This window comes from Malurus melanocephalus, unplaced genomic scaffold (genome assembly GCF_030028575.1).
Source record: "Malurus melanocephalus ecotype Western Australia unplaced genomic scaffold, MMel_1.1 scaffold_493, whole genome shotgun sequence".
In the NCBI taxonomy this organism is placed as follows: domain Eukaryota; kingdom Metazoa; phylum Chordata; class Aves; order Passeriformes; family Maluridae; genus Malurus; species Malurus melanocephalus.
In genome coordinates this window covers 336,827-351,434 of record NW_026623725.1, presented here as the reverse complement: position 1 = coordinate 351,434, position 14,608 = coordinate 336,827, and positions in this window count along the sequence as shown.

Genomic DNA, 14,608 nt, shown 5'->3' with positions numbered 1-14,608 from the left:
ACAGYTTTGTGGTAAGCTGAATGAGCAAGTGCTCACTGAATCCTGATTAACCCAGACACTCTGTCCTCTTGCAGTGTGTGGACGTTGATGCCACCACTTTCATAAGTATTTTTAGGATGCCCAGAAAGATCTGCACCAGGAACTTGTGGCATATGCTGTTGAGGCCATTACAGCCCTTTAAGTTGTTTCTTTTCGTTTGGTCCATCAAAGGTTTACATAGCCTCAGAGAGAGCAGCATTGCTTCAAAGCCTGCCAGCCTGACCTGTGACAAGCTGGAACCAGCAGTAGGTKGTCAGGTGGAATTTGGCCAAGCAGATATGCATATCTCTGTGGAAATGGCCGGAGTTATTGAACTAGTGAGCTACTTATCAGTCTAGGTCAACTAGGTTGGACTTCCACTTTCTGTTTTAAACAACACGCACTGAAACACATCACCTTAGGAAATAACAAGCCAAGGACGTAACTGGCCTCCAGCCCATACAGGATATTCATTCACACACGATACCTGTGTTGAACACTCCTTGTTATAAATTTTGTTTTGGTTGTTTTCTTGACAGAAGGTTAATCCCACACCCAGGCACTCCCAATAWGTTCTCAGCAAAGTTGTAAAACAAGCTCTCTGAGTCAGGAGTTCCACATTGAGGGTAAATACACTTGATAACAACACACAGCCTCCCCAAAGCAACACATCCTACAAGGATATCTGGTGGGGGACTTCATTGGCATGCATGCTSTTGTGTGAGTGCCAAATCCAGGTGATATCTCTCAAGTGGGATAAATTACTTTCATAATTTTTAAGGAGTATAAACATGGTAAAACCATCTTTATTTTTGTATTCATCATTTGATCCCTCTGAAATCAAATATTTGCACTTTCTGTTGATTATCACACACTTGCCTCTGTGAGTTTACCTAGCCAGAACACCCCATTCTTGATCTTTCTGCCTTTCCAAACTTTAGAGTGGCTGACGTATTATGGCTCTTTCTCTCAATTATTTCAAGGACCACAACTACAGACCTGTCTAAACAGAAACATAAAGACATAAAACGCCACCTTTCTGTTAATGGCTGTTTCACATACATACAATACCAACTGAGTAATTGAGAATACAAGTAACATCCAAGTTAAAAACAAACAGCTTCATTATAGGCTGGGCAATAAACAGCTGGCTTTTAAAGGATATTCTACTTCCTGCTCCTTTCCACATACGTAATGTTTATTTTWAATTTCTGTGGGCTTATGCAAACTGAATGGTTCTACAAACTTCTGATTAGATTGTTTAACTTTCTGGTGAATGAGTGGTACAAATCTCTCTTTGTGACAAAACCCAGAAGTTAAATGTATTGTAGACTCCTGACATAGAGATTTGAGTCCTTAATTTGGACTATAGCAGCTCAAGGTCCTGGTGCGATGGTGAAGAATGGATCATCATACTTGCTTACACAAAACATTCGGCCAGTAGATATCTGGTATGTTGAATTTTTGCTCATTTGATTCTCAAAACAAAAACTTTGCAATTGCTAAACAAGGAAATAGAAACTTGATAATGAGACCTTTCTGTAGTTAAACCAATTTCTTTCCAGATGATGAGATCATTTTGACCAAACACAGTAACTCTAAAGCAAGATGGGTTACACCACCTTCTAGCATGAGTGTTTCTMATCATATTTTTAAAATTAGTTTTAGTTGCTGTCTTGGGTTGATTCTGTGTCAATTCTGTTCTGTATTCCTATCACGTTGGCTTGTATGCCCAAAAGGTGTTTGTACCTTTAAATGGAACCCGGAAGAAGGAGCAGGGGCTGCTGGGAATGCGGTGCGGGCAGTTTAAAAGCCAGCACTGCCACACAGCAGTGGCTTTTGGGAGCTCAGTTTTTGCTTTTGCAGCCCAGTTCCACGCCAGGGGAGTCCTTGCTCGCTGAGTGCAGCAGAGTTACATTGATGCTGTTTTAGCTAGCTCGGGTTTGTATGCTTCAGCAGCTTTCCATGGACAGACCCCCACTACGGCTCCTGTGATTCTGCTTATGGAGCAATTTGGTGACTGGCGGGAAGAAAGCTGCGCGGCTCCRTCTCGTCTGGGATTCCGGAAGAAGCCAAGCGGCAACAGAAACACACGGAGCCCTCTGTTCCATCCACAGTGAAGAAAGGACTATAATCGAGGTTTTKGGGTTTTCTTTTTGCCACTGTTATGGGAGCAGCCACTGGGTTTCTCTTTTTGTTTCTTTTCCCGGGTTCGGGACCTCCATTTTGTCTGCACCACATGGAGAGAGGGTGGGGGCAGTGGGCGTTCCTGCACTTTTAAATAWCTAACAGTTACTTTTTATCTGTGTGCTGTGGGCACTGTGTTTTGTTAATAAATTCCTTTTTTTTTTTCTCTTCACTTTTTGCCCCACATCTATTTCATATTGGTGGGAAAAAATTATCAATTTTTTTCACTTCACAGGAAACATTTACTCTAACATTTTTCTCTGAAAACATTGTCTCAAACTGAGACAGTTGCTATACATTTCTATGAATATTTCTGATCTAATCTCCTTTCTCACTCAGGGCATGACCCAGCACTCAGCAAAATAGATGGGGACCTTTACATTCATTTCACTGGGAGCTAAAGTGATCCCTAAAGATCAATTAGCAGATCAGTATTTAGTTATGTGTGAAGTTCTTCTGGCATGGATTTTACAACTGTTTTGTTGAAGCCATCCAGAAAGTGGAGACTTGTTTCCTGTAATTCATAGCCCCATTGGGCAATTCAGTAGAATGCATTGTGAGTGCTAATGTGTGCACCAATATCTAGGCACATATCTCATTTATTCAATGCCATCAGGGCTCTTGAAAAGAACACTCCATAAAATAAGTGTCACTGAAGCACACTGGATCAGAGCGGAAAACAAACACAGTTTCATATTCTGAGATCTTTAGAGCAGTGTTTAATTATTRCACCTGAGAGAGCACCCTTTCGTCTTGAAAGAAATATTTTTTTAAATGTGACATTTACATAGATCATAAAATAAAGTCACCCAAACAGAGCAGATTTGGGGAAGCCAATGCATGGAACAGGTTGCCTCACTCATTTGCACTGCCTCCCAGCTTCAGTARTTAAATGTATTCCAGCCACTACTTATCCACCTTTGCCTAGAACCGAATTCCAGCATTTCTCATGTTGTTCATTGAATCAGCAATAGTCTCTAAATAGTATTAAGAAGAAATACTTGTTAGATATGTGGGAAAAAATTAAGAAATCAAGCAAAGCCCAACATGTGTTTACCATGACAGTCTACTTAGATAACTTTACCTRAAAACTGTCTTTCAGGATGAAAGCTGGGTAAATCGTTGGATGAGTATCACTGGGAAATTAAAAATTCAACAGAGATAAGGGGTAGTGTTGAAAGGGGAACTTCTGGCTAGAGGAAGACTAACAAAGGAGTTTCTAAAAGATCAGTTGGGCCCTTCTAAAAGGGCCAATACTGTCATGAGAGATTTTAGCACAGAAATAGAAATGAGCTATTGAACGCTAGTGACCATTGTTATTTGAATGTACTTGTCATTAGAGTGAGCAAACACACTATTTCAAAGGAAGAGCCAGGCAACTTTGAGGGCTAGAGTATTAGAAATTACATGTAATGCAACTTTATTATTGCAAAACCTTTCAATTACTAAAGAGTTTTCTTTAATAAACATGCTGCTTGGAAATAAATGAGTGGGAGAAAAAAACTGAGAGCACCAGTTGCTCACAGGATGATTATGATCCATTGGTGTGATCTGAGTATGAAGAAGGCAAGCACAATCTCCACAAACCTTTTTTGCCAGGRGAGATAAGAAACTATTTATGTCTTTGTATTTGTGAAACCTCCTCTGTATATAGCTCTGATTGCTTTTGCTCAAGAAAGCTGAATGCATGCTTAAAGATACATTGTGAACCAAGTAATGACAAGCAACTGAAAGCACTTTACTTCTTTAACAAAACAAAACCTGTGAGGTGACATGTTTGCTGCACCTTAGGGGTTAAATAGAGGAAAAAGAGAAAAGTAGTAGAGCTAGACAATGTCAGGATAAGACCAAGTATAAAYTGGCCATGGGTGAGCACAGCCTAGAAATTAGGAAAATTTTGTAACCATCAGAATATTATGACTGGAACAGTTTTTTTCCTAGAAGTGGGGAGACAGCTTTCAGTGGAGCTCCAAGAGTTTGTAAAGAAGAGAATATTATGTGGCCACCTGAGGTAGCTGAGACTTGCACTTCCTTGCTCAAGTTTAATATACATTGAGTTCAGTCTCCCCTTCACTTAAAAATCCTGGGGTGATTTTGATGAGTAGTTAGGTGAATCTGGGTCACTCATGGTCCCAGCCATAGTTTTGCCACCAGCTCTTGAGGTTGATGACTGGCTACAGCAAGTTCAAGAACAGATTAGCAATCAGACTGTGAGCCAGAGGTGTGATGGATGTAATCTTTGCAAGAATGTTTTCTTTTGCTGCAGCACCATACAAYATGAACTGTGTTGAGAAGATGGAACAAATTCTTTCTTCATTCCCTTTCCCTTTGCCCCATAGTTACCTTCATAAAAGTAGTTCATTACATGGATAGACACACAATCCTGACCTGTTTCAAAGGAGACAAACAGGGTAATTCATACTCTCATCTTATTTCTGCTAACAGATGAACCTCAGATTATTCTTTGTGAATATTGAAAAAAAACTTTACAAAGGTAGATGCTGTAGTGATAATGGTATTTTTTCAAAAGCCTCTTCTCAGTATCGCCAATAACTGCTCAGAACAATAGTTTTGCTGAGCTTCTGTGTGGTTTAGTTGTAAAAGCAACAGCTCTTAGAGGTTGTTGGACAGATTCGGGTACTGGCATTAATTTTTGTACAGTTTAGATTCATTAACAGTCTTCTCTTTTGCTGACTTTTATGTCATGTGCCATTCATAGTRTTGCCTGAAATACTGTGACCTTTGTTTTACACACAGACTATATGAGTTACTGAAAGAAAAAAAAATACAGAAATACTGTGCAGAAATCATAAACAAGATCTCTGAWGTCCTAGAGTAGCATTTCCACCATTGAATAAACCTTCACTTTCATCCTAGCAAACTTCATCTGAGGCTACTGGGGGTTCCTGCATGCAAAATGCCAATGGGATTCATGCCTGGAATAGAAAGTGCACAGTGAAGCCACATACATTCCTCGCCTGTGCAGCTGAAACGACAAACAAAAGCCATCAATACTTCCTACGACATAGAAGACATGGAGCTGCAGAAGGACTCTTGGCACTGGAGCCTGTTRATTTTGGCTTACTGAATAAAGGCTTGTGCTGTCCTACAAAAAAAAGGCATTCTCTTTCTGCTGTAAAAGGGGCAGTGTAAGAAAGGACCCAGGCAAATACACAAGAGAGCTTAAAGAAGGAAACCTCTGAGGCACTATGTGTTTCAGATCTTTATCAACGATTTAACTTGTCTGTGGCAAGGAGCCGTTGTTTATAGACCTCATGTTCCTCTCTGATGAGTGATTTGGGCTGTGTTGATTTATAGACTGAAAGGTCTGACTGTTTTTGAGTTATCTGCTTTGCCTACACACCCTGAAGAAATCACCAGTAAGTTTTTCCAATGAAATACTCTCTGTGGCTTCTCAAGCTTTGGCTTATGTCCTCCCTTCAGGATTAAGAACCTATTAAAAATACAAGGTGAAGTTATACTCATGCTCCCTTTAGGGATATGAGTCTGTAAGATGCCTGAACGTCCAGGACCAGCTGCTAGAGTTACACACCTCTGACAGGGACTCTGAGCAGCCCATTTACTAAGCGAGTCACTTGAAGTTAACATAAAGAAACAATGACATTAGCGTGGTGTTTGACATCACCTTTTCTTTGAGCTCCGCAGGGAAAATTCTTTCAATATCCTTGTGGTTCAAATTCCCAGACCCTCACCTGGGGACAGGGTGAATACGCACATTTTTCTTGCATGAGGAAGGAAGCARTGTTCTCTTTTACTGCTTAGTGGCAGCATGTTATCAATTAGGGTGGAGCTGAGGAGACTCTTCTCCACCTCTACTAACTACCAAGCAAAGTAGTAAAGCCTGGTGAGAAAGGGAAAGAGTGGCTCTACATCCCTTGYAGTCAGCCTGTCCCTTATAGGGGAACTCTGCAAAGTGACCATTATGAAGTCATTGTAGTCCTGGTCCCTTGCTGAACCGTGGTATCACTAACAGAAGAGAAGGGTGTTCTTGTGAGYGGGGTTTAAAGTCTCTAATGCTGAGAAGGGCTGCAGATCTTCTAGAGAGGAAATATAAGCGATTACAGAAAATCTGGACTCCTAAATCTCTAGGTGTTCAGAAGAAAGGGGGCAACGCTGTCTTTCTGAGAGTCTTGATCCAACAAGAGTATGTTAAGGAGAATGAGMGTGTCATGAGGAACTTAGATGGTAGAACAGCTACTGCTGATCTCAAATGAGACCTGCAAGGCCATTTTCTCAAATGAGACACCTGCRAAGAAACACAAACACATAACTCTAACCACCAGGAAAATTTCAGGTTAAGGAGGTAAGCACACACTGACAGCATTTTTTCTACCAACAGGATTTTCCATCATGATTTTACATTAAGCTCCTCAGAGGAATTTTGTCCCTTCTTTAGGATAAAAACCTCYGTGGCATAAAGATTTTGGTCCAGGCACATGCATTAGCTGTAACGTCCAGCTAATATCAAAAGATAAGCACCAATTGTCAGCCTTGTCCACAGAAGAATACTCATCAAAAGTGCAAACACAAAAGACCTCTGGAGGCTGTTCCTCTGGATATGCACTGTGTCAGATTTTGGACCCTGCTGACTTCAGAGGAGTGGAACTGATACCAAATCTTCACCATATGTATCTAAATGTCTTTGTTTTATATGCATTCTCTTCAGTTAACTCACCTCAGCTGACTTAGTTATTGAAGGTGTAAGTGGAGCTAAAGCAGTACGATGTGTAACACTTCACTGTTACCTACACAGAAAGCCTCTTGGCTTAGTTGTTTGAGCTGTGCCCACTGGTACTRGGGATGTCAGAGTATTGGTGTCTCCTGGACACTGAGGTGACATTCACTGTGAAAACACAAACCTGACAGGAAGGCATAAAAAAATCATACTTAGAGGAAATTCCATTTCACCTCAGTCACCTCACACTACATTTTTGAGAAAAACTGGCAGAAACCAACTTTTATGGCTTTTCCCTGCTTGGCACCTATGTTACCTGGGCCAGCTGCTAGCAGAGATCCAGGGCAATTTCACCATCACCTTCTTTATAACCTCATTTCCTGAGGGCTTCCCTGGTCATTCTGTCTTTCCATTTGCATTTCAATTTGCCTGTCATTTATCTCCTACCCTGGTGGTTTTTAAATCTGATAACTGCTCACAATCACAGTGGGCAAAAAGGGAGAATTTCCAATGAAATATGAGTTCCTACAAGCCTTGTTAAAGCCAACAGGTAGGTAGAGGAACGCAACTAATGCAAATCGGAGAAAGCAGAAGCAGAGAAAAGTTTCAATATGAGAGCCCCAAGACCTTCTGGCTGGACAATCACCTTGCATGTGTCTGCTTTCTGGTCAGCGTGCTGATGGGCCACAACATCTGCTGCACTGTGCTACCTCAGCCTATATTTAAGGGACAGGGGGGTGAAACGAGAGAAATGGAGGAAATGGATTAATGTGAGGATGTGTAGCAGACATGAAGGAACTGGGGAAGTCTTACAGACTTTTGAGAGAAACCATGATTATCATGGGAAGGTCAGATGAAAATCCATAGGAAGTTGGGCTTCCTTGTTCTGCTTCTCTTGAAACAGGATATGGGACATATTTAGAACTGAACCAGCTCAAAGTACAGTGGCAAAAATGCAGACTTTCAGAATACAGCCAAGCAATAATTTCATCGCTGTCTTCATTCCAGATTAGGCCAAGTTTGACACCAGATATAGCTGTGCCTGTGCAGTAACCACWCTCAGAGTGAAAGGGACATGCAGCGAAGCTTCCAACAAAGACCCTGCCTGAGTGGCTCCACTGCTGAAAACTGAAAATCTGAGCTTAAACTAAGGAAACATCGTCTGCATCAAGTACTGAATGTGGGTTACTTTCAAGCATAAATTACACCCTCGCCATAGTTGAAACAGGCTCCTGTCAAAGATCAATAGATGTCTCAAGAGTCACCTACTCCAGCACCCCCATTTGCTGCCAGCATCTATCCTCTCATCATCCATGCTGCAAATATGCTCCTTCACTCCCAGGCTCCCTTCTGAAGCAAAATGACTAGTTTCTTGGAGACGAAGCCTGGACACAGTTAACAGAATAGCCTGCTCCAGGCTCCACTCCAGACAGACAAAATGGACTTGGACTGCAGAAGGTTTAACTCCCTCAGTCCATGGCAGTTGTCTGATCTTGCTCCAACAGGCCTCGTGTCCTCAAATTYCCTACGTGCTGTCACGGAACAGCACGAACAGGCAATGCATGCTTTGAATTAGTAAATCACAACTTTMATAATTAGCTCACAGAGAAATATGGGGCCAGAGGATACCCGGGCCAAATAGTACCCCAAATGTGGCCATGCTGACTGACCCAAACAGAGTAGTTGCTTGTGAGCAACGTGGACAGGAGCTTGCATGGTGTGCTCTGGGTCAGAGATTAGCCTTGGGGCAGTTGCTCTGGTAGCACAGTCACGACCCTTGAGAAGCCAGGGCAGAGGCCAGAGCTCTCAACAGAAGGACTTTGCTTCCAGGCTTACAGCTGGAATTTAAACTATTCACACTGATAGGTGCCACCCCTCACCATCAGCCCTCGCCCCAGAGACTCGGGTGGCTCCTGCAGCCTTTCTCCTCAGAGACCAGTTAAAATATTCTCTCAAAATAGATAATGAGGTAATAATTGTATTTTCCTAGTTGCTTAAGGAGAGTGTTAGAAGAGTTAATCCAGGGATCAAAGGTCTTTGTTAACAGAGAGTCTTTTGAATCCCATGTGTGCTGGTCACAGAAATAACACTGAAAGTATGCAGACCTGAAAATGACAGCCAGGATGGAAACCAAATCTGCTGCAACTTCTAATGGCATTTAGTGTCTTTTAAATGTTTGGGTCAAGTTTGATTTTGCTGGTTTATGTAGTCTGTTGCAGGATTTAGCCAGCTGCTGAATTTTTTTGTGCAAGTAAAACTTTCCAAAAGGGCCTTAAACTCTAGTGACAGAAAACAGTTATTTGTATGTCAACTCCAGCTTCTATTTATAGGATGATGAAAATATTCCCCAATCAGTAACTCTCAAAGAGACAGGCATTTCATAAAAATAGATTATAGAAAACAAAGATGCAGGCATGTTTTAGGTTAACCAAAACACTGATATTGCAAACCCTCCTCATAACCCATATATTTAAGACATTAGTAAATTCAGATAGTAAACCCATTCAAACAAAAACACCAACTTTACGTAGGGGAAAGTATTTGGCTATTCAGGGAAAAGGAATGTTAATATATCTTACAGCAAATGAACACAAAAAGAAGTGGAGGTTTTTAACTACTCAAAATTAAATTAACTGCTTTCTGTGAAACCCAGTAGAGCTTGCATGAAGGCACTTACYAGAGGTGAATGTGCTTTTAAAGGGTGTTGATTTAAGACTTGATTTGTTTGAAGACTGACTTGAAAGAATTTCAAAGGATGTAGCTTAATTAAAAATATTCCAAACTTTGCATTGCTGGCAGAACCTTTTGACCTCTCACGACATTTAATGCTCAAAGGTGAGGAGCTGACTGGCTGTTTCTCACTTCTCTAAAGGCACTCTGGATCCTTCCCCCCATGCCACAACCATCATTAATTGTTGATAGGTGCTCATTACACCGACCTACACCAGTACCCAGAGCAGCAGCAGATCGGCAAGTGGCAGGCACCCAGCTGCAGCACCGGGAGTGTTTTCCTGGCTGTGCCTCAAACACAGCTCCTCTTTTCCAAAAGACCTAAGAACAGCATGTGAACATGAAGGTCTGCTCMCTGCAGCCATCGCTCAGCCTGGCATTGCCACCTACAGCAGAATCAGATGGAGCTGTCCGCAGTGGGCCAGCGAGCAGCAAGCATTAAGGCTCCTGCGACCCCCAGTGCCCCGCATGACGAATGGCCTGCTGTCACCCCTTCCAAGGGGGCCTCTCGCCATGCAGGCTGTTTGCATTCAGTCAACACTTTGCTTTTATAGGCCTGTGGAGCCAGAGATTGCTAGGCTTTTGAACCCCAGGCTAACTTCTGTCTGGCTACAGCCTCATTTTCTGGAGCCAAAATCTTTTTTAACAACTACACAATAACAAGTAATTAGGGTAAAGTCTGCTAATCTCCTTTGGATCTGGAGGTTGTGTATTCAGAACCCGTTGAAGGTAGAATTACTGCCATCAAAGCCTGAGGTTACTTTGTGAAAGAGGTTGAACTCTGGGTCAAGGAAATGTTAACTGGACAAAGAGAGATCAGGGCAGATAGTGTTAAAATTAAAACTGTCCTACTGAGATAATGCAGAATTGACTGCTTTTGCTCTGAAAACCAGCTGAATGAACAACATGAAGGGAAGGCTAGAGCAGTTTTTTTCATTCAAAATGTGAAAACATAGCAAATTAAAGATTTATTGTCTTTCTTTATTTTGGGAATTTATTTGCAGATGCTTTATTCAGTAAGACAAAGTAAAATATCTTATCTTTTTATGTTACATTGAATTTGGACCACCCTCTTTCCTAAAGCAATTTGATTTACTAAATTGAATAAGTTACTTCTTAAACATCTTCTGTCTCTGTCCTCTAAAAGCCCCCCGTGTAAAAATTCATTAGAAATTGAAAGGTTTCTGCTCTTGGCTTACGTGTCCTTGTGACAAATGGAACTTGCTGGGGAACAGGAATGATAAACAAGCACAGACTCACACATAGGTGGAGGAAACAAGTTCCAGAGGAGAGAGGTGTCCATGAAGTGCCCTGGATATGGCAAGAGGGTGGATTTTGTGCCTCTTGTACTTGCATATAGCACAGGTCAGGGAGYGATTCCAGTTTTCCAAGGGATTAGAGCCCAACCACTGAAAATCTTCAAACATTCAGAACAAGATCACAGATTTTGCCTGGATTTCGTCACAGAGCAGGGCAGCCCTCATTCCACTACATGGAGTCACTCCAAAATTAATTCCACTCACTGCTGTCAAGGATAACAAATATGCCGCTGTCCCCTCGCCAGTATCAGAGCTGACAGCTCCAACAGGATCGGCAGCACTTTGTTCTCCCCTGTTGCTCTGAGGAGGCTCTTGCCTGCTGCTGCCAGTGCATTTCAAGTCCATATGTGGGAGAGGAAGAGCAGAAACTCTGAAGCCAGCTATTTCCTGTGCCAGGTTCCACTGGGCTCTCCCACAGCACCCCTGCCACCTCTCTAACTTTAGTGAAACAGATGGAAATACTTCAGCTGACACAGGCAAGGTGCATCTTTGGAAATGTGATCCACAACAGCAGAATTACCTCACAGTTCAATTCTCAGGGCAAGATGTATTTAATGGTGTTGCGATTGCCAGCTGGATTAAGCCAGGAACAGCAGAGTGAATATGGCTTTCTGCTTCCAAGCTGAACTATCAGAAGAATTCTCTCATGGGACTTCTCCAAACCTGAAGGCTCCCAGAGAAGCTGGTAAAATAGCATCATGGGAAGAAAAAGCATTTTGCAGAAGGCCAGTGGTAGCAAAAACAATTCTCAGATCTGAGGTGGGACACTTCCATGCATGGAGAAAGATATCTCCAGCCCCACGTCTTCCTCCCAAGGAGGTAGCATCCTAGAACTCTCCCCTGAGCTGTAGGCAGAAGGAGAGTTTCCAGCTCTCCAGGGAAAAGGCAATAGCCAGTGTTTTTAGTTCCCATTTTGCTGGCATTTCCCAGGGGCTTTAGGAACCCCAAGTTGCCATTGCCTTCATGAAAACATAAACTTTCTCCACACATGAGCTATATGGAACAGGCTCATCAATATTAGCTTTTCTTTCACAATGGGTAGGCTTTTCATGTATTTTCCTTTAATTATATAGGAACAAAATAAATTAGTGGTAATGACTAATCATGGCACAAAACCTTTTTTTTTTTCCTTTTGAAGCATTCTTTTGACACCAAGATAGAAAATGACAAGTGCATTTTTATGTTACTTATGGCCTTGTGAATTAGCCCAGACAGATGGCACAACACCAATGCTAAAGTGCACCGAAATGAAGCCTGACTTTTTTCTGAAATTTACCACAGGAGCAGTGTCCATGGTACAGGAGGCACTGGCATATATTTCTTCAAGTTTCAGATTAGAAATAACTGTTCCTTGCTGCACTAGCAACAACACCAAAACTAGTTAAATTTTGCCTGATTTAAATGTTTCTCAGTGTAACCAGTGTAAYTGTACCATGAAGCAGTCCTGTATTTGTGTGAATATAACAAATTGGTCTTTAGTCAGATATTTCTCAGATTAAAATTCAAGCCTGCCTCCTAATTCAAATACCTCCATTCACACTTTTTTCTGTTTCAACTCTGCAAAATGGAATTTTGTGGTCACTATTGAAAACTGCCCATAAAAATACCACACAATAGCACTTCAATTAGGACAGCTTTTGGGTTTAGAACATGATTTATATGAACACTGAGGCTGTTTCACAAAGTTTAAAATGGGAAGAAAAAGTAGAAAGAAAATGATGCTGCTGAATAAAAAACTGGCCACCTTCTGTGAGGAAATTGTAGCTTTGCATGTGGAYATTGCTCTGTTGGACAACTGGCGAGCTGTTTCGGGGACCTTGCATGTTTGTTTCCTTTAGGAAAGAAATCACATGTGTGAGTCTGGCGTGCACTCTGTTACCATCCCCTTTTAATTCTAAGATTTTTTCCATGAACCCAACAGAAGCAGACATCAGGAAGCACTTTCCTTGTCCAGACACATCCCACAGCCTGTYTCTCCAACTGATTCTATGCTCAGACATTGGGGCCATAGCTGGATTTCATAGCTAAGCCAATCGCAGCCCAAGCTGATGCCATTCAGTTCTGCCCATCCTTCTAYTGCCATTATTTGCATCCTCCTATCCCCAACATTTCACTGTGTCTGATGCTTTTCTGTCCTCATGGTGTGCTACACCAGGCTAGATCCCCAGAAAAAAAACATTGATAAGTTTCACAGAGCTTTGTAGACAAGCACGTGCTTATAGCAAAGGAAGAAACAAGAGCACATAATGAAAACAAAGAAGAAGAAGGGGAATAGACTGTCTTTTTGGAGGCAGCTGGTCATCTGATTGCCTGGCCTAGCATCAGACTGTGCACTGCACCATGACTCTCTGCTCCATCTAAATGTGATGATCATGACTGTTTCCCCCATAGGCTGGTGAGTTTTCTCTTTTCTGTACAAAGAACAGCTTGCCCATCATATCCTTGTTTTTGCATGCACAGACCAAGTATTCTAGTACTGCTCAAGCTTTGTCATGCACTCTTTGCCTCGGGCCATAACCTATGTCTGCTTCCTACCATCRTTGTATAAAAGAGCATTTATTAAATTCTCTGGTACTGAGCCTGAAAGAAGCAAACTGCCTTTATCCAGGTCTGTGATTATCAACAGATTAAAGACTTGTCTGACAAAAATTGAGACTTCTAGGCAGACACCCAAGATATAAAACCAGYTAGAGGCTTCTTGAGAGAATGAATCAATCCTCATCCTCACTTTAGATAGAAGGCACAAGGAACAGAATCATCTGATGCTCACTTTGGCATAATACATAATATTTCTATGTCTCTTGACTAACAGTAACTCACATTTACAGGAATACATTAGAAAACCTATTTTTCTTTTTTTCCCCCAAAGTAATGGCACACACACGGCTCCTGGGCCTGATTCATCGCCGCATTACTTYAGCTTTATTTCAGCGACTCCATTTATAGTGCAGCAATTACACGAACCAGGAGTCCTGTCTGTGATGCTCTCAAAAGCAAAAGGGTGAGATGTTTTTTATAAGTGTCTCATGACATGAGACTCAATTGCCCAAGTTCCCTGTTTGATTTTCCTCTGTGGAAGCAACTCARTAGGGTGTGAGGGCTCTGCACCTCCCAAAAACTCTGCTTCTTATTCTCTTATGCTGAGCAGCCAGGAAAAAAAGAGCATTTAGCTCCTCAGTTAAGTCAGAAATCTCTAGTAATGTGAGAAATTTCCCTGCCCAAGAATCCCTAGCTTCTTCAATCATTAGTGGATATTATCAATTATTATGCAGCTTGCAGTGTGTTTTCACAGCCAACAGAATGCCCCAAAATCTGATTTTGCCAATGGTTAAACATCAGCATAACTTTATTGACCAGGATTATCTGACAAAACTCTTCAGTAAAACTCAGCAGTCCAAAGATAAAGAACAGTAATTATGGCATATAGCAACATGCCCATTATTTAAATCAAGTTACACACTGTACCTGGCTGTGCAGGACTCAGGGGAAAAGGAAGTTTTCTGTTGATCTCAGGTAATTATTATGTGTATTATTAACATCACAATAATATTCCATAGCTGTAACCAGCTCTCATTAGCCATGGTACTGTATAAAGTTACCAGATGATTAAATCCCTGCCAAAGGAAACTTACACACACTTTGAAACACAAAAAAAAAT